The sequence below is a fragment of the Camponotus vicinus genome, unplaced genomic scaffold (assembly GCF_025532165.1).
Source record: "Camponotus vicinus isolate PSW18456_S1 unplaced genomic scaffold, iyCamVici1.0 SCAF_9, whole genome shotgun sequence".
NCBI lineage: Eukaryota > Metazoa > Arthropoda > Insecta > Hymenoptera > Formicidae > Camponotus > Camponotus vicinus.
Window position 1 is genome coordinate 6,878,740 of NW_028141981.1, and position 20,282 is coordinate 6,899,021.

The window sequence follows — 20,282 nt, forward strand, 5'->3', positions numbered from 1 at the left end:
AGATAATGACGGACAGTTCGTTGGCGGTCTAACCGTTTCTCTCTAGAAGGACGGGCGTATCTCATTCACGCGTCGAAACGTCGAATTGGATTGCGAATTTATTCGCAATCATCAGCGTCTCTCGAGCGACCGCTTGATCTCCGCAAGTGTTAACGTAGCGGGAGACGTCGTAGTAACGAGGATCGAATGGATTACACGTGCGCGTAATGACGCCTCTCTGTCGAGGTCCCCCTCGGTAGCGACCGGTAGCCGCACGCCAGGATTGAACCCTATCAGCCTTCCTGTGAACCCCGCGGACAAGCCGCGAACGAGATGGCTTGCGACACGGGGTTAATAGAGATCGCGTCAGTTCTACCTCTCTCTTCTCCGGGCTGTCTACATATATAATATTCCATGGAGTTAACCGGTGGATCGTCGCTGTTGGGATTCCATCGCTGACTACGAGGTGCGCTTACTCTCCTCGGCGAGCAAACCGTTACGTTAAGATGATGAAAATAATTACACGCGATATTGTTATAATACGCGTTATAATACGTTTCGATTCTCTCTTCGGAAAATAATCATGGAATTACAAGAGATCATCGTATCTATCTCACTTTACGATACAGTTCTTAAATTTACTGGAAAAGCGAATTAAGAATAATACTGCGAGGAAAAATTGCATCGAGAGCTATTATTCTTTGTTCTTTATTTGAACATGTTATATTCTATATATTTATAATAATTGCACTGTTCGCCGAAAGGGGATATAGCGAATTGCGCTGAACTGATCGAATCGATGATCGATGATTTACCTGGCTCGGATGAACCATATAGACAATAATGATATTTCCAACATTGTTCGCGGGCTCTATCCACCTGCAAATATTCGTATTAAACGGTTTAGCGCGAGGCAAAGATAATGCGAGTACAACGAACCACACTACAATTCGAGGGACTTCGAACTAGATTGCGCTTTCTTCCTCATCTTTCCCTTGGATCGTTAGGCAGTGTATTATCCATTAATCTAATCGAATCGCGATCGCGTAACGAGCTTTAATGCGAAATCGAATTTACGGGCGATTGGTAACGGTAACGAAATTATCCTGTCCACGCCGATGATTGCTAATTGATCCTTCCAGTTACGCGTTTTTCTCGGACGCATCTCGCGAGTCATCCTTAACGATTATTGAGAGTCTTTCTGAAGCGCAGTTATGATTTCTTTTCAAAAGCACACACATGGGGAGAAATTTATTTATTTAGTAAAATCCCGTACACACACGCGAAAATATTATTTTGAAAGATTTCGAAATTTCATTGAGAAATAAACATGTATCTGTATCTATTTAATATTTTTGACAATGAATTTAATAAATTTATTTTTGACAATGAATTATTTTGTGAATAAATTACTTGCGATTAGGTCCAAAACCTGTCATCGAAAAATACGATATTAATACAAACTCTGTAAATTTTTTAATAGCTGTAAATGATACTTGTTAGAATTTATTTCTACGCAAATAGATTTTCTCTCGTCTTTTCTTTATTTTTCTTCGACTCCACTTGAATCTGCTCATTTCCTAGCTAGCTTATTATCATTATTTTGTGATAAAGATACGAAATGATCTAGATGTTCTACACTTCCTCTCAGGGAAAAAAAGAAATGAGGAAAGAGTAAGTAAGGTAGAAATATATATATATATATATATATATATATATATATATATATATTATCTAAGTGCTAAGTATGATATTGATGCCGATACCTAATAGATCGAGATCCAATCAAATATAGCTAACGAGCTGTCACGCCTGCTTGAACACGCTCTCTCGAAATCATCATCTTTCTCGGGAAGAGAGCCTTCACCTTATGCCCCTTTTTACTTGCTTGACGTACCATTTGTTAAGTACAGTTGATTCTGTTGTTTATGAGACACGCTTTCAATGAGTTCCGAATATTTTTTCGTATAAAGTTTGAATGTTTTTTGCGTCGTTTTCCATTATTTACTTAATTATTATAATAAGTTTATTATAATTTTATTATATATCGTATAATATTTGTACACATTGGCATGCATTTTGTTCTGTAACAGAAGAAATATTTGTAAAAAAACTTCTTTGCAGATCGTTATATCTTTCAAGAGTTGTTTATCATAAAGTGTTAAATATTTATTCATGCAAGTATTTAATATAGATCCGTAAACTTATCATCACACAATGTATAAAAGAGGGAGAAATAAATAAACTCAAAGAATGCACGTAATTCTTTGGTGTGAAATGGATACCGGTGCATATCCAATCGCTGCAAGAAAATAGCGGCGGTACGCGATCTTAGACGCGATGCAAAAACGCTTTCGTGGACTTTGTTGTTAGAGATCGTCGACGAAGGTAGAACGACCGGATTGGTTAACAACGTGAGAACAGTTCTGAGCATCACCTTCCAGTAACCAGCTGAGTAACGAGATCTCTGCGAAATCCCCTCGTCTCTTCTTCCGTCTCGTTCCAGCCAAGTGACATCATTGCATCGCTTATTAGCGCGAGATTCCATCGTCTTACTCAGCCTCACTTTTTCGGTTTGATTGAACTAGTGCTCTCGCGCATGAATGTGTCGTTCCTTGGAAAAGGTTACGATGATAAGAAAGAAGTAAATTATTCAAATTGAATGAACGTGCATTAATTGCTCGTGTGACATACACGTGTTCGAAGGAAGACGATAAATTTGAATAATCAAAAATGTGAGATGAAGATCTCTGCTTTTGATAAAAATGTAGTCTTTTAACTATTCTGGCAATTTTTAATTCGAAACGATTAAAGTCTGAGGATATTTGAGAATACTTAATTAACAGAAAATATTCATCATGATTATCATAATAATCATTATTAAATTCAAAATGGTATATTGAATAACGTCAAATAATCTCAATAAATATACTTGATAATTCGATTTGCAGTATGAAATCGACGTAAGTTATTTTTGATAAATGGCAATGTATATGTAGACACACGCCTTGCGAAGAATGATTTCACGGAAAGCCAAGATCTGCGCTAATCCTACGACGGGTGACGGTGTTTCTTGTCGAGGGCCGTAGTTGATGCCGTAAAAGCAGGCAAGGAAGCTGCGCAGCGTCGCGCGTTGCAACGGTAGTACCGTTTATATACAACAGACGGTGAGGATCTCTCTCGTGTCAGTCGGGTCACCGTATACGGCAGAATATTACCGTCATTAATCAACGACAGACCGGCGCGGAGGTGACGACAGTCTGACAGTTCTCTCCCGCGGCGCGCGCCTCTTTGCGCCCGCACTTTGCGGGGAATTCCGCGTGTTTTCCGCGGAAAGAGAGGCGGATTCTTTGACCGAGGAGAGGAAAAAAAAAGAAATAAACGAAAAAGAGAAGCAATTGCACTGGAAGAGAAACCGGCATTGTGTGCGGCTACACGATACCGCAGAACGAACAAAACGCGGAGGTGAAACCGCGTTTGTCTACGGCGCGAGAGATTGGTGTCTTCTCGATGAAAAACGAGATTTACAAATTGTCGCGCTTTTACACGATGATTTTGTTTGACGCATCAGTGCGCGGAAAGTGTCGGAATCATAGTCGCAATGATTTTTAATGGAGGCGGAAAAATGGATTTTTGATAAACTGTCAATAATTTCCCATTTGATCTTCAGTTTAATATAAATTATCATTGTTTAAAAGAAGATAAAACATAATTTTATATATCAATGCATGTATATATAAGCAAATTATAAAATGATTATTAAATTTAATATATTAATTGAAGAAACTATACATTTTAACATCAAGGAAAATGTAAAATTTATAGAGAAATAATCAAATGCATACTTGGAAAGAAAATGATATGTAATAAATTTAATAAATTTTTAGATGCGATATTATTTTGCCGCGGGTTTATATCATTTATGTGTCTCGGTGTTTTTTGTAAAATTATAAGTCGCGGCTATGAATCTTATAAATGACCAGCGTGCCTTTATCTCGCGACGACCGTGACTCGGAGCACTGGCGGAGGGCATCTTCGAAAAACAGTTCACCGACGCGGAAGATCGGAGACAATGCCCGCCGCAATAACTCGCCGTAGCTTGCGAGATGTGTTTTTAATTCCGCATAAGTCTGCCCGACCTGGTCGATAGTGGGGGTTGGTTTTCCCCGGGGAAAAGATGTTATTAGCGGGGGCATTAATCAGAGCACGCCTAGTCGGTCTGGTCTAGAGGTAAAAGAGAGAATGAGAGAGAAAGAGGGCCGAGAGACGAAAGGGGAGAGCGAGTTGAGATATGAAACGAAGGAAAACTTAGCGAAGCCACGTTCTCCTCCCCCTCCGGTCTTTACCACGGATCGGCTTCCTCTTCTTCCGCCGTTTCTTTTGCCCTTCCCTCCTCATCGTTCCCTTCCTACTCCTTCTCATCCCTTTTTCTCTCTTCATCGCCTTCTCTTCACCGTCGAAGGATCCGGAGGAGAAGGGCAGCGCCTCGACGCGGCTCACAGATGAACCGTTTTAATGAAAAGATGGCGTCGCGGAGGGGGTGGGAGGAAAAAGAAAAGGAGAGAAAGGGTCGGCGGCAGAGGAAGAGGGTTGCTTTAGTTCGCTCATCAGAAACCACTGCATGAGTCGAGGCTCAAATGAAATTGCCGCTATAAAAATGATGCCTGTGTATATGCCCCGGGTATTAGGTAGCCGGGGAGGCCGCGGGTATAAAGCCTCTTCGGAATTCGTTCGAAGTGGCGCACGATACACGATACATCGCCCGGCATAACATTCTTCAGGACCTTTTTTAATTAAGCCAGTTTATTGCATCGCGAATGAAAAAGAAGAATATAATAAGAATAGTATGCATGGATTATTTCTTGATAAATGACTTGCTTTTTGCAGTAAACAGTATGCAAAAGTAAATTTAAACTTTCATTATCTAAATGGACGATGGCATTCATAAAGTTGATACTTTTCCACCTCCTGATCGAATTTTTTTTATATATAAAATCGCGTTGATTTTCGGGATCGGTCACTGATCCAGCGGCCAGCGACGCGTGATATCAGAAACGGGGGAAGATTTCTGGTTACACACAATGGTGACGACGCCACCTGCGGCACCCATTCTCTTCAACCTCCTCGCCAGGAGAAAAAAGAGCGCGCTTTCATTTTTCTTTTACATTCGCGAGCGCGGAAAGAAAAATCACCGGTTCTCATTACGCTCGACACGTAGGCAGCTTTATGAGTCTCTCCCCTGGTCCCTCGACCTTCGCCATATCTCCTCCGACGTTCTGCGCACGACCCCACCCCCTGCACTCTCCTTCGTCTTCTACCCGCTCCCGACTCTTTCCCTCCCCCTCCAACCCCCGGCGAGCGGCGCGAAGAAGAAGATATTATTTATTTCGTAAATTAACTCCCGGCCGTAGTGAACGTGACTGGAAAATCCTTCGTAGTTCCACACCGAGCTTCTCCGCTTTTATTAATCGGCGCCATTCGCCTGGCTAAGAACGACTCGCTCCCCTTCGCGCCGTTCTGGAATCATCTCTCGTGACGTTATATAATTAAGGGCAGAAATCGCATCTAAATTCGGCAATTGCCAACTTGATGTGAAAACAGTCAACACAGTCAACCCTGAATAAATTCCCAAGTGCAATTTATCCTTGTGCGAGATCGTTGTATAATTCTATTGCATAGATTAATTAATTTCGTATCTTCTGGCAGAATATAATTGAATACTGGAGAAGACAGAGATTTCTACCCTCGACTTCGCTCGAGTCACGATGCGTGTTCGATCCTCCCTCCGCGATATCCCTGCGTGATTAAGCTCTCCTTCTCACCTACCTACCCCATCCACCCCTCGTCGTGATTCGGCGTGGCACATTGCGTGCGTGACGTGCGAGCCAAAGATCAGTCCGCCATTCTTCATTTATATTTCGCTGATTGCCGTTATTCCTTCCGATTCATTAACTTGGACCGCGTTCGTCTACGTGAGCTTATCGCCCGCCCGAGACGGAAACAGAGAAAAATCGAGGCGGGAACGAATAACCACCGCGAAGAGACGATGTACGTAACTTAATTATATCGATATCGAGGCGAGGAGGAATAAAGGGAACAAATGACGGTGGAGGAGATCCAGCCGTGATTCGTAACGTCGCGAGGAGCCGCGGTATTAATGTGAGAACAATCGTTGAGCGCGTAGCGTTGTAATTAAAAACGATAGTAATCGGCGGAACAAGCATCGCGCGGCGATACTACGATTCACCGCCTCTCACGTTAATCATAGACGCATTAGTTGCGAGTATTCATTCTCGAACGCACCGAGTTCTGGCGGAACGATTAATCCTTATCTTTCATTATCGCGAACCATATCAGATACTTGAGTAATATGCGCGTAGCGTTGCATACGCTATGCTTTTGCTTATCAGCTGATACGATACGCATCGTTCCAACTTACTATTTGCTTTAGTGATAGACGCACAATTAGACATGAATTTTCATTTCTCGTGGAAACGCGCGTTTAAAATTACATTTGTTAAATGCAGGGAATTATTAATTATTATTAATTATTAATTATTATTAAAACTGTTGAGAAATTAAAATTGGAAAACGAAGAGCCGATTTTCAATTCACCAACATTATGTAATATTACTTTTGTTTAATTTAAAATAATATATACGTTCATAGTTTTCTTTCTTCTAAGAAATAAAAAGAATATCTAATGTTTAAATTGATGCAGGTTCAAAGGACGCGATAACAGTAGCATACGCGAAAAAGGAAGGTACAGCCGAGCGTCCTGTATCATCGTGATAAAAATGGCTAGTAGTTTACGATCGGTCTTTATATTGTCGATATCTAACCGCTCGTAAGAGCGGAAAGTTCAAGAAGAGGGTGCGGGAGGCGAGGCGACGTTTTATATATGCGATGCTTATCTACGGGATACAGAATGTAGCGCGTTCGTTGTCATCGGCCGTATCGCTGGCCTTTTGTTTCACTTATTTTTTATCATGATATAAGCGCGCGTACAGGTATACATACGCGCAGTTGAAGCATTTCCCAGACGTTTCTTTCGCGTTTTATGTATATTTTCTCCCCTTATTTAATGTATATCACTAATACATTTGCGAGAAAATGATCGCGCCCGACAAAAAGAATGATTGGACTCGGGCGCCAATTTCTCCTCGCAAGGGGATCACGGATCCTTTCTCGGTTAGAGAACGAGAACGCGGATGAATACGCGATTCCACTGAGAATGAATTAATATACCTCGCCAAGGACTGAAGGAACCGCGGCAGGGGCGATATAATCATGGTCCGCCATTGGGATCGGCGCTGTTATTACTGTCCGAGCCGTGAAAAATGGTTTCCCCAAACAAATTTCTGGGAGGAAAGGCCGGTCCGGATTAGGTTTAGCTCCTATATCGTTGTCTCGTCATAATTATCGTGTTATCTTAAACGCGGCGTCCGGCAATTATGACGAGCCGGCCGACCGGCAATGGTCGTCCTTAGAGACGGGGCACTCCTGCGAGGGTATCCCGCATCCTAAAAGTTCCTACACGCGTATCCTCGTAGATATTTGGGAAATTGTTGAGCCTGCGGTGCTGTCCTGTACAAATCATTCCTCGGTCTATACTTATATAGACACGAGAGTCGCTACGCGCGCTCCCGCGACGTATACAAATCATCCTCTCGGCCTGTATTTTTTAAGACAGCCGTCGAGAGAGAACGATAAAAGTCGGCGGCAGAAGGGGAGCGCCCCGAGGTAGTCCGGTGGCCTCAGAAACGCATGTGGGAGAGAACTGGTTATTATTAAGCTAAGACGTGCATTGGCAAACTACGACAATACTGAGCAATGTTTGATTCTTGGAACACAGTGTCAAGAGCGAGCATTCTTATACTATCATCAAATTGATAATTGCCATGGATTAGCGCAACGGATCAGTTTCGCGGAATTCAATATTCGCATTGGTAAACGTAGCATCGTTGCATAGTGCAAAGAAAAAACTAAGAATAAATATGAGACGAAAAAATTAAAAACAAATGTGAGATGTATGTGTGTAATCAAAATTTCATATTAAGTGCACATTAAACATTTGATAAGTATCAAAAAATCTGAATGATACATATTGAAACAAAATGTTATTCTTTTTCAGTCTAGTTAAAAGAAATTTGGAAGCATTTTATAATAATATAATATTATATTTTGTATTAAATTATATTTTATAATAATATCTTGTAATAAAATATTATATAATTGGCGCTTCATCGACTTCGATCTGTTTTAAAATTAAGAATCGAATCGAAACGCACAGTATAACGTGCTTTCATAACTGCAAAGGCAGGAGGAACTAAAGTAGTCCAGGTACACATCTAATTCTACGAATAACGGAACGGTCAATTTCTCGTCAATTGACGATCGTCGATATGTTCATCGTTACTGTTCCTTTTGATGGGTTCTTCTTCTCGTCTATCGATGTTCTCTTCTCCTTTACCCTCGCGGAAAAACTTCCCCCTATCGCAATTAACGCGAATTCTATAGGCAGCATATCGTAACATTTTTTATTTATGTCATTACATTCGCAAAATTTATGTAAATATTTCATTGCAATAATTATGTGTGCTAAATAGCTATATATTCAAAATAATTTGAATTAGTAAACAGTATTAATAAACAGTATCAATAATCTTATAACCTCTTGTAGAGAATAAAGAAAATTATTTTAAGCCGTAGCTTTCCCCATGCGTATTATTTGAAAAAAAAATAATGTTAAATACAATATTTAAAATAAATTAAAGTCTTTTCAAAGATCCTTTCTGTTAGCAATAGTTGTAACAAGACGTAATATTTCAGCAACGTAAAAAGCATAAAATTGACGGATACTGTGTTTCCTAGTCACGTCACACTGTAAGGTGCTGCTATTACCCACGGCATTACTAATGCTAGCTAGAATTTTACAACTGACGAACGCGAGGTAAGAACATGCAATCGCGGCAAGCAGCGGCGGTACATTGAATTGCAGATATGATAATTTAATAACGTTAACGGTCCTGCTTACCGACCCGACGCTCGTGAGGGTAAAAGGGGAAACGATGGTCATGCTCTTATTATTTCTTCAACTCTGAAAACGCGCGCTTCTTCCGAGACTCGAGATTTATAGTTCAGGATCACGATCGACGGATCGACCTAACGATCGATTCTAACGACCGAGATAATCCCGATTTATTTATTATACGAGAGAGTTGCGAGTCGTTTCTGCATTATTATCGATGCCAGTATGTTTTAGATCGAATAGTGATTCGTCCGCTGATGTAATATTTCAAGTCTTGATAATATATTGCTGCGTTCTTCTTCTTAATGGGACTGTGGAAAAGACGTGACTTTTAGATACTAGAATCTATATTTAAAGAATTACGTAAAGAATATGAATATTTCGAGAGTATGCTTATTTTTTAAATAAGAAAAATCGCAATAAAATAAATGTATTAAGAAATATATTTAAATTTAAATTTAAATTCAAAACTTTTAGATTAATTTTACAATATTTTATATGCAATCTATATGAGAAATCTATGTAAAGTTTAAATCTATATAAAGTTATATATAAATCTATATAAGTTTAAATCTATATAAAGTTATATATAAATCTATATAAGTTTTATCTTTAAGTTTTAAATTAAAAAATTACCTTATAAATTAATACAAGTTACATTAATATAAAGTTCTTAAAATTGTAATATTTGGAAAATAAAATTAATTTTTTTCTTTCTAAGTAATTAAAAATATTATATATTTAAAAAGTTTTTTTTACAGATAAAAATTTACTTATTTTAAGAAACTTTAATGTATCGTATTTCTTTTGTATATATATCTAAATATGTAAAATTCCAATTTACAAAAAAATTGTACATTCTATAAATGACACACTAAAAAAAATTTTATTTTTAGTTCATTTAAGTACCAACAAATTGCCATCTACAGTCTTGTTCTCAACACGTACAAATATATATGCCAACATATATGTATACAAATATATAAATCGCACATAACCGACGCTCGCGAGTTCCATGAATTATATATTCGTGCGTCGAGAACCAATAATTCGATCTTCGAGAGAGCATTTCACCGAGAAGAGGCGCAACGGTAACGACCCCGTGAGATGCCGAGGTGAGCCCCGGCTGCCGCGGTGGTGATTCAGGACGATCCTGCTTATTAAGTGGAGGCGAGTCCAGGGACGCAGAGGCCCCGGTGTATTATGGCCCCGGTCGAGAGAGAGTGGCGGCGGATGGGTAGATGGAGATAGGTGGGTATAGTATATATACCCCCGTCTCTCACCCGGACTCCACACACAAACTGCTATTATTTATATTAAGTTTAATGCAACTACGTGACTGAATCCTCCTCGCCGGGCCGCCCCGCGCGGACTGCCTCCCCCTTCCTCCCCCGTATCATTAGTATACGCCTATTATTGCATTACTCGGCGGTCGAACCGAGTATTACAACGAGATGTGCGCACAACCGGGTGGACGATGACCGCGAAACACCAGACTCTCTTGTGTAGCATCATGGTCTATAGAGAAACGATCGCGCGATTCTATATCGATGATGAGACTCGCCCTCGTATTTTCGCGCGAAATCTTCTCCTCGGTATGCTAATGATACAAAATAACCTCATCTCCTCCGTCTTGCATCCTTTTGATGCGGCAAAATTGCTAAATATTATTTTCATCCCTGTTACCGTCTGATTTCTGAATTCAAAATTCATGTTGATTGTTCCTAGGTATTTTGTCTAGGTAATATTAAATATTTTGAATATGTATGTATATATTCAGAGTTTACACGTATTCTACATTTGCGATAAATTCAAGATAAACTCTCTACGAATACACAACAGAGTGCGAATTGCCTGTTTCAAATTATAGGTGTGTATGGTTTACGCCTGCTTCCTATTCTTAGTTCTCAGTCTCCTGAATTAGCCTCATCTAAAATAGATAAGACAATTACAGAAAATTTGTATATATTTATGGTAAATTTTTTAAATTGGCTTCTATCTTATTGTTACAGACATAGGTTTTATTAAATGTAAATTCGATCGGCTACAGACTCGCTTTTGTATTCCAGTACTTGAAACTACTTAATCGTGTGAATCATACTTTGTGATAGATGCCGTCAAAGATATAAGTAGCACTTACATAGGGAAGAAATTATATAGTGAATTAAAAAAGCACGCGAGAAGATAAACGGTCAACAATTTATGATTGACAAAGATTATTAAAATTATTTTTGTCGACAATTATTGCTATTTTATCATTATTTAATGTGAAATAAACATTCATATAAAAAATAAACATTTTATTATATAATAAACATTTAAACATAAACATAAATAAATTTATTTTTAAAAAATAAACATTTTATTATATATCAAAATTAAATTGAATAAATCTGAACTGCGTCGATTTTCTTACATGTCATGTATGTATAACTTGTGTTTATCTCGCTTAAACATAACTGTCGTCAAGTAATGAACGATGCGTTATCTCGACACGAAGAGTACGATTTTAACCAGCTTTCGCGGATCGATAATAACTAGTGTATCTCGTGTGGATTCACGATATTATGTTCTGTTGGACAGGATCGCAATCATTGCGGCCGAGATCATCTCGCGCGCTTTACTTCGCAAACAATAGCTCGTTCCCCATACGATGGAACGAGAACTTTGCTGAAAACCGCGTCAGGATTATCGATTCTACTAAAATTGTAAAACATATTATTATTTTATTAATTCCTTTTGATTATTGTTAAAAGTTTCTACTCGAAAATATGCCCATTTATGCTTTAAAAAATGAACAAGATTAAAGGTTCGAATCAATAAGAGACATTAAATTATAAAAGAAAAAAATCATATAGAAATTTTATTTTCTCTGGGACAATATTTGGCAAAATTAAGGATAAATTATAAGCCATGTGGGGAAAATAGAATTTAACTTTTTATATAAAATTATTGAAAGATTACTTTAACTTTACACATAATCGCGATCGCGGATCGTATCATTTTCGTCCATTTCGTCGAATCTGGTTTCCACCGGTCGGATTTCACCTGAATCTCGTTAACACTCCAAAGCATTGTATTCCGCGCCGTTCTGGACGATGTTTACGTGACTGGAACGGTTTTCATTGTGAGCAGTTACACTTCGCTCGCGAGACCTAAAAAACATCCCTTGCCTCGTCCAGATGTTTCTGAAACCACCAGCAGCTTTTACGAGCCACGTAAGTCATCGTGATACGATCGTTTTCTTAGAGGATCAGCGTGCGACTTTGCGTCATTCATGGAATATTTCTGTCGCATTTTCGATAAAATATATACTTTTCACTATCGTATATTTAAGATACAGTTGTAGAAATTTCAAATCTTTAAACAAAAAGAAATCTACGCGATGGGTAAGGAAAGCTAACTTCAATATAACTTTACATGATATTATGTTAACGTAAGAGTAAGCTATAAGTAAAAAAAAATATGTAAACTGATGCTGTCAATTCAAATGATGTATAAATATTACTTTTTTAAAGACGATGTAATGTCTCGATTTTACACGATTTGTAGATAATTCATCAGGACCACCCATATGACGTCGATCCAAGGCCATTTTTAGAATCTCTTTTGTCTTGAAATGAGTGAAGCCTGGCAGGGATTCGTGAGAAGACGCGGCTCTTTCGGCCGGGTGGGTAATTTAGCGTGCGTATACTGACGAATTTATGAATGGCGGGAAACATTTGAATGTTGCCAGGAGGGACGGCTCGCGTCTAGCCGCTCTCGTCTCACCGCAGATATTTAGGCTGAGAGAGTTAGAACTAGACTAGGCCGACTCGCCAGGATGTAAATCATCCCAAGATCTCTAGCGCCACCCCTATAATCACTCGGTCTTGGTTATGCCGCTTCCTCGACTGGGAATCTCTCGACAAATTTGCACCGACTTGCTCGTCGAGAGTCTTTCGGTATCGCTTTTGTGTGCTGAACCTTTCAAGATTGCATCCATATTTATAACTCGTGCGCGCGCGTTCATTATCGCGATCAAAATATAATATTTTTTAAAAATTTTTCATCGAGTATTTTAATCGACTTTAGAGCTATTAAATATGATAATCCATATATGCCTTTTTTTTTATCAAAGATTATAAGAAATGTTTATTAAATTTAAATTTATTAGCAGGTTGTTCTTCGATTGCAATATAGGCTTTGCAAGAATAATTTTATAATACAGTGCTTTTTATATGCTCCATTTCAGTCACATAGTTATGCACGCCTTTGAGTAATGGATCATAAACGATAACAATTCGGTCAAATTTCGGAGGTGCTTTACTAGCAGGGTGCGAAGGCCACCGGTAAAATGAGCGAAGAAAGAGCTTCAAACCGGGTTAGCCAAATTACAGCTTCCATGTCAGGTGGGGTGATTGATGCCCCGCTGCCCCCAGAAACCACTGTGGCGTTTTCCAGGAAATTAAATAGAACCGAGAGTGAGAAAGAGAGAGATATTTTAGGAGGCTGCCGAACACAGGCCAAAAAAGAATTAAGCAAGACGTTTGCGGTGCCTTAAAAGATTCAAGTCTGACTGCATTTTAACGCGTTCTTAACGCAAAATAATTACCGTCAACTAAGCATTATTAGATATGCATAAACAGAGCGTTAATAGCCATGTTACACGCCCTACTGTAAGATATATAAAATAAATCTTAATATCTCGATGAGATTTTTTTACAGTGATCGACAAATTGCATGAAGCAGTAACGGGTCGAATCTAATCTTTATTTCGTCTTTCACATTAATCCGATAATCTATTTCATCATCGTGCGAATTAGATATGAAAAGTTTACATTGTTACTGGCACAAAATGTCATTTTCTAAAATAAAACAATAAACGTTCATCCGCATCATGCTCGCAACTATATTTTCCACTTATGATAACTATCAGGCGCGATACAAAAAAATCAATACGGACAGGATAACGGTTCATTCGAATCGCGGAGGGCACCGACAATGTAAATCGTGCATCGTGAATAATATTCAGGTCGCTCGTGATGGACGGCGTGCCCGGCTGGACTCCTGGACTCCCTCTTTCCTCTCCTTCCCGTCCGAGATTCACGAGCGCTTCTGAAAGTTCTGAAAGTGCAGCGCGCCGGGCCCCCGTCGCCGCGATCCCGTCGTGAATCGTGATGCAATAAAATAGCGCCACCCACCGGGCCGTCGCTATCTGCCGAGGATCTCCGTAATGCCTCACTTGGGGCCCCACGGCCTCCACGGTGCCCTGAAAAGATGCGGCCCTCGGCCCGCGGAGGGCACGGATGCATAATGAACTTGTTAATTAACTATCAGGAAGCTGGATCGAATCTGATAAGGATCCCTGCCACACGACGCGCCTTTCTCTATTCCTGTTGGAACACCAAACGCACGTTCCGGCCTCTCACCAATCTACTACTCTCACCAGATATTGGACTTAACATTCTTCTTATAGTTTCCTGTTATCCTTTCCTGTATAGTTTTCTAGTTACTAGTATGTAAGTTAAAAAGTAATTTTTTTATTGATTATAATATATTAATTAATTATTAATGTGTATTCATTAAAAAATATATAATAATTAATCATTGATATGCTAATATTAAATAGTTTTTATTCTTAAATAAAGATATTTTTTTCAAGAATATTAATAACATTTTTAATAGATAAAAAAAGGGGGTGTCTTTTTTCAGACTCTGTCTTTGAATTGTGTAACAATTAAAGCTAGATAATTATGGGCTAGATAAATGGGCGTGCCTTAGTTTGAAACGTTGCAAAGAAATAAAAAGAAAAAGCGAGTTCAAATATCTTCATTTATAATCTTGATGAAACAATAAGATATATAAGTTATTATCTCTTACGTTTTGCTGTTTATTTAATTTTTTAAAAATATATTTCTTATTTTTTTTTAACATGCAATATATCTTGCAGCATATTCCGATCTCATGTAAGTTTTATATATTTCTGGCAAAAACCTCTTTATCACAATAACATCTATTTTACATGTCTCTTGCATACGTTTGCATATTTGATGTATTACAACATTATTACATTTACTCTCGCGGCTTTAACGTGACTATGTTGCGTTGTTGCATCAATATTTAGTAACACTCGACGAATTATGCGCATTTTCAAATCGCGATTCGCACGATCCTAGCTACGCCGACTATAATTATTTCCACGATAACACGTCCGTACCGTGTCGAACTCTCCATCATAAGCATCGTATCATCTGGTTAAAGATGTAAATAACATGGAAAAGAAAAAATCGAAAATCAATCTACATTTTACACCGAATCAGATTTACGTATACATTTTCGCGTATACATTTTTTACGTATATTACGTATACATTTGTACGTATATATTATTGTTCATGAATATAACATACATTTCATACGACATAAGTCACAAAATTAACATGTCACGAAAACACTCTATGTATTTAAGATTCTCGACGAGTGACATATTCCGGTAACCGAGAAATTGCTTTAAATAAAAACAGAGTGGTGACGTGGGCACCCAGAAAAACATAATTAGCGTCCGCACTTAATTGCCATTACTCATGCAAATGATTGCGCGCGGAGCGAGTTAACTACGACGCAGCCGATTCTCGTGACAAGATCTACGTGCATGATATCGCGATGACAACAAACGGATTGGACAATCGCGGACAGCCGAATGTCACTTAATTCTCGGCGAGAGAATGACTTAATTCTTAATTCATGAGTAATTAACGAGCAATCAAAGAATTTTCTTATTACGAAGCAACGAAAAATGGCGAAAGTAAAATAATAAGCTATTTCGAAAAGTCTTGAAAGTCAATAGCTTCTCACTCATTTGACGAAAACTCGATCGCACTCGTACACCTTCGACCGCCACTTCGAAAGTGTTTGCTCTTCATTACCCACAAATTAATGAGACGACTTCGATATCCAAGGTCGCCGTCTGAAATCACTCGAAATCGGAGGAAGCGGTCAATAAATCAAGTCAGACGCATTTAAAAGCGCATCAAAGCGCCCACCTCTTCCCCTCGCTCCTCTCGCGACTCCCAACTGATTGATATGCGTTTAATAACAGAGATCCGGAGCCGCGAGAGGCCCTCTCGTCTAGGAAGTTTATGGTTCGGGAATAGAGATTCGAGAAGAGAGAAGAGCGAAGAGGTCGAAAGAGAGAAAGAGAGAGATCTGGGTCTCGATTAATCGGAGTCTCTGGAAGCCGGTTGCGGGTGGCACCCCGCTTTCTGGGTGCACACACACACACACACACATACATATAGCCTGGTCTAATAATATGGTTTTATTCGCGAAGGCTTCCGACGCCGGTATCGCGACGCCTCTAGCTATAGCCTTCCATATCCTCTTCTTCATCCGCCTCATATCTCTACCTTGCATCGAAAGACCCTAGATTACGCACGATATATACAAAAACAATTGTTTATATTGTAAAAATAAAATAAAAAAAAAACGAAAAAATAAAATAAGTATATATGTATTATTAAATTAAAATGTGTGTGAGACGTATAATTTAATGTAAAATTCGTATCTATGATATGATGCTAATATTATAATGCGAGAACACTTATCACCTCGAATGATTCACATGTTATATTTTTTACAGAGTATTTCGTAGCACGTTTCAAGAGAAAGACCTTGAAAAAGAAAAGTAGGCCCGGCGAACCTTGTGGTAGCCTAATTGCTACATCATTTGCATAGTTATGTAAATTGTAGGCGAGACAGAGAGTGAAGCGCGCGTTTCCCCCGCCACCTTTCGCCTATTTACTTTACGAGCCGGAACATCATAGCAAGTATTGTCATGCAACGAAATTGGCGGTGAAAGCTTGCGCTGTTAACATGTCGCACAATACGAATACGACGTGAATAAAAAAAAGGTTACATTTATCGCACGTTTGTGTATTATTTGTCTCAAATGTATTTGTAGTTAAATAATGCAATAAAATATCGTAAAAAGTGATTTAATAATTTTATTTTATGACACAAATTTAAAAAAAAATTACTATAGTCTTTCTAAATTACATAATCTCGACAGATAAAAAAAATATTTCACTATCCGCGAAGATGTATTGCGAAATAACGAGGATTCATCGCGATCGCTTAACGATCGCGAGGAATGAATTGCGTTTATTTCAGCCATCATTGAAACACCAAACGTTGTGCATGCAAATTCGCCTAAATGTCGTCGTGGCGTCTGAATGGAAATGAACTCTCTCGCTTCGTGCCAAGCGCGAATATATATTATTATGCATTCAAGGCGTAATTCGTTGAAAGCCGCAGTGATCATCACCTGCTGGGCGCGATCGATGGCCGAGCGATTGATCATGCATTCGTGCACGATCGGTGCAATCGACCTCTCTCGCTAAGGCAATCCATCCTATTTTTAACGGTTAACAGGAAGCGTCAGGAATACCAGCTTTCTCGTGTCGATTTATATTATAGGGGGGAAAAAATGTCACACTCTCCATCTATGTAATTTATGTCAGGAAATAACTAAGATTGCGAAAGATAAAGTAAACCGCAACAAGGCTGTAAGTACGAACAATTAAACATGTTACATGTTAATTACGTCATAAATAGCCAGCCATTACCCTATTATTTTCCGTCCAAGAAAATTCCGCTAATTATCTTTTATAAGAATGAATCTATTTTCAACACATATATATATTTAATTACGATACTTGCACATATTCCATGAAATAGAATATATTATTAATGGCGTGTATGCATACACGAGCTAAAACTGCATAAATTAGATATAAATCAAATAAAATATGCCTAGAATATAAGAAGGAGGAATAGATCTCGGTGAGACTTTCCCAAGCAGAGAAAGCCCCAGTAAAGAAAAAACGAGAGTGCTCCGCGCGACCAAGAGGTCGTTTCTTCCCTCGTTCTTCGCAATGGAATCTATTCATAAACGTGAGTCGGAATAAATAAATAAATTGGCTTTTATTTACGTGCACTATTGACGTGCGAAAGCCCGGGTTGAGTTTCTTCTTAGATTACGTGCATTTTGATACATACGATCGTAAATCGCAGCCGAAACTTTCTCAGAAGTTCTTCGAGCTGTACGATTTTCAAGATAACTTCGCGAGTAGAAACACAAGCAATACGAGTCTCACTTATTTATATTCATCTCGATTCTCACTTTTTGCTTTGATTTTATTTTAGTATCATTATATATTTTATATTTAAATCATAAAAAACTAAAAAAAAAAGAAACAATAGACAGTAATTTTATAAATCATCTCTACATACAATTTTAATCCGAGTTTTTTATAAAGATACTAGTTCCTATAGTTGTAATTTATTTCCGAATTAATTATTAATTATAGCTTTGATATGGAAATCCATATCTTTACTAGTTTTCTACATGATTTTGTGACGTATATAATATTCTAACATACAATCCGTTTCATCTAAGAGTAAATAATTGCGATGCTTGTTTCATGTACTCACATTGCGTTTCCGCATGGAAGGTTGCGGTCTGCCAGTTAATTTTCATGCAGATAATGACGGTGTGAAAAAAATAAATAATTGCTATAATTGTAATAATCAACATAATTGTGTATAGCTATCTATGCAGTTTGCTTCCGATTCCGTAGTCTATTTTATTCTTTAGTTGTAATTTATATTCAATATTTTATTCTTTAGTTGTAATTTATATTCAGATATTTTCAATATTTCTACATTTCATGAGTTTAAGTAATGGATTCTTTTCTTTTATATAATACATTTCAAAAAAGAAAAGTACAATACACTTCAATAAAAAAATCAAATGTTATAATTTAAGTTCTTTTACTTTTATAATATTGCGAAATAATTTCGATTTTAAGCAATTTTAATTTATAATAAAATCAAAAGAGACAGTTTGATTGTGTTTCTGTCTGTTTTCATAATTCGTGATCTCTTTATGAATTTTACAATCGTTTTATTTATTATTTTCTCTCTTTCCTCGATTTTTAATAAATCCTTTAATAATCGTATTTTATGTAGAGCATTAAAAAGAAATGGTCGATAAAGCATTAAAAAGAAATTATTGATAAAAGTTCCAACAAAAAATTACATTGACATTTCCCTTAAAAACCTTTTGTCTGTTCAAGATTAATATACAAGTCAATCATATTGTGATTGCGAAGATCACGATTAGGCTAATGCGCAACATATTGCATGTCGCTCCTTGCTTAGGAGAAATACTGCCGATCGTCGTTCGATTTGTCCGTGCTTGGAATGTCGCGCGGACACAGTTAGGAAACGACTTTCAGTTTTTATTTGCATCATAGGCATACTGGGTGGCATTTGTGTACCGACTACGAAACTTATTACGCATATTAATGATCGCCTTCGGGAGACAGGGCACGTATTCGGTCATGTAGACCAATTGAAACATTAACACGTCGCAATGCGTTTGCACGCGAACGCGAAATGGATTGCATTGCTCCCGAGAACTTTCATGCGAATGTGAAATCGTCGCATAAACGGAAAATAAATCACTAAATTAAATTAAACATTCAAATTGGATAGATTCATAACTAGATCAATTCTGGAACACTCTCTACCTGTATATATTTGAGATGCGATAATTTTCTTTGAGGAAGAAAAAAATACCGTTTGCAGCAAAGAATATTACGGTTCGAGGGCCGATTTTCAATAATTTGTGCGAAACGAGCGAGCATCCCGATGTTGCTTCTTCTAATAAGAATAATTCTTAGTTCTTCGAGTAATTTCTTTACTTCACGTCTGCGCGGATGTACGTGCGTTATAATTGAGAAAATTCGAAAGGAGGGAAGAATGGTTTCCAAGAAAACGTTCTTGCTATCGGTAGGATCATGAGCGATGTTAATAAGCTGCACGCGGCATGGTGAGTACACAAAGAGTTACCCGCTCGGAATTGCGTGTTACCATTTCGTCCCTCGTCCGGTTACGTGTATTTAAATAATTAAGCGCAAATTTTGCATTCTATGTAATATAAACCTTAATGAGATTCAGGTACGAATCGTGGCTTTTTACAATTACGTCGTTGAATGTACATAAAGTTCATAATTATCAAATAAACTTTTAATAATAACGATCATTCTAATAATTTATGACAAGTCGACTAAAACTACACATTTTTAAATCTTGAAACACATCTGTATTTTAATAAAAAAATATATAAAAAATTGTTCCTTTACAATTATTTTACTCTTATTAAAATTGAGATACTATTTGTGTATGTGTTATCTTCAAAATGATAGTAAATTATAAAAAAAAAACTT

General features: G+C 37.8%; 1 long non-coding RNA gene across 1 annotated transcript in view; it reads right to left on the minus strand.

Annotated features, from left to right (window-relative positions):
• Positions 1-20,282, minus strand: part of LOC145976859 (uncharacterized) — a 77,110-nt gene that overhangs the window by 23,501 nt on the left and 33,327 nt on the right. The window lies entirely within an intron of this gene.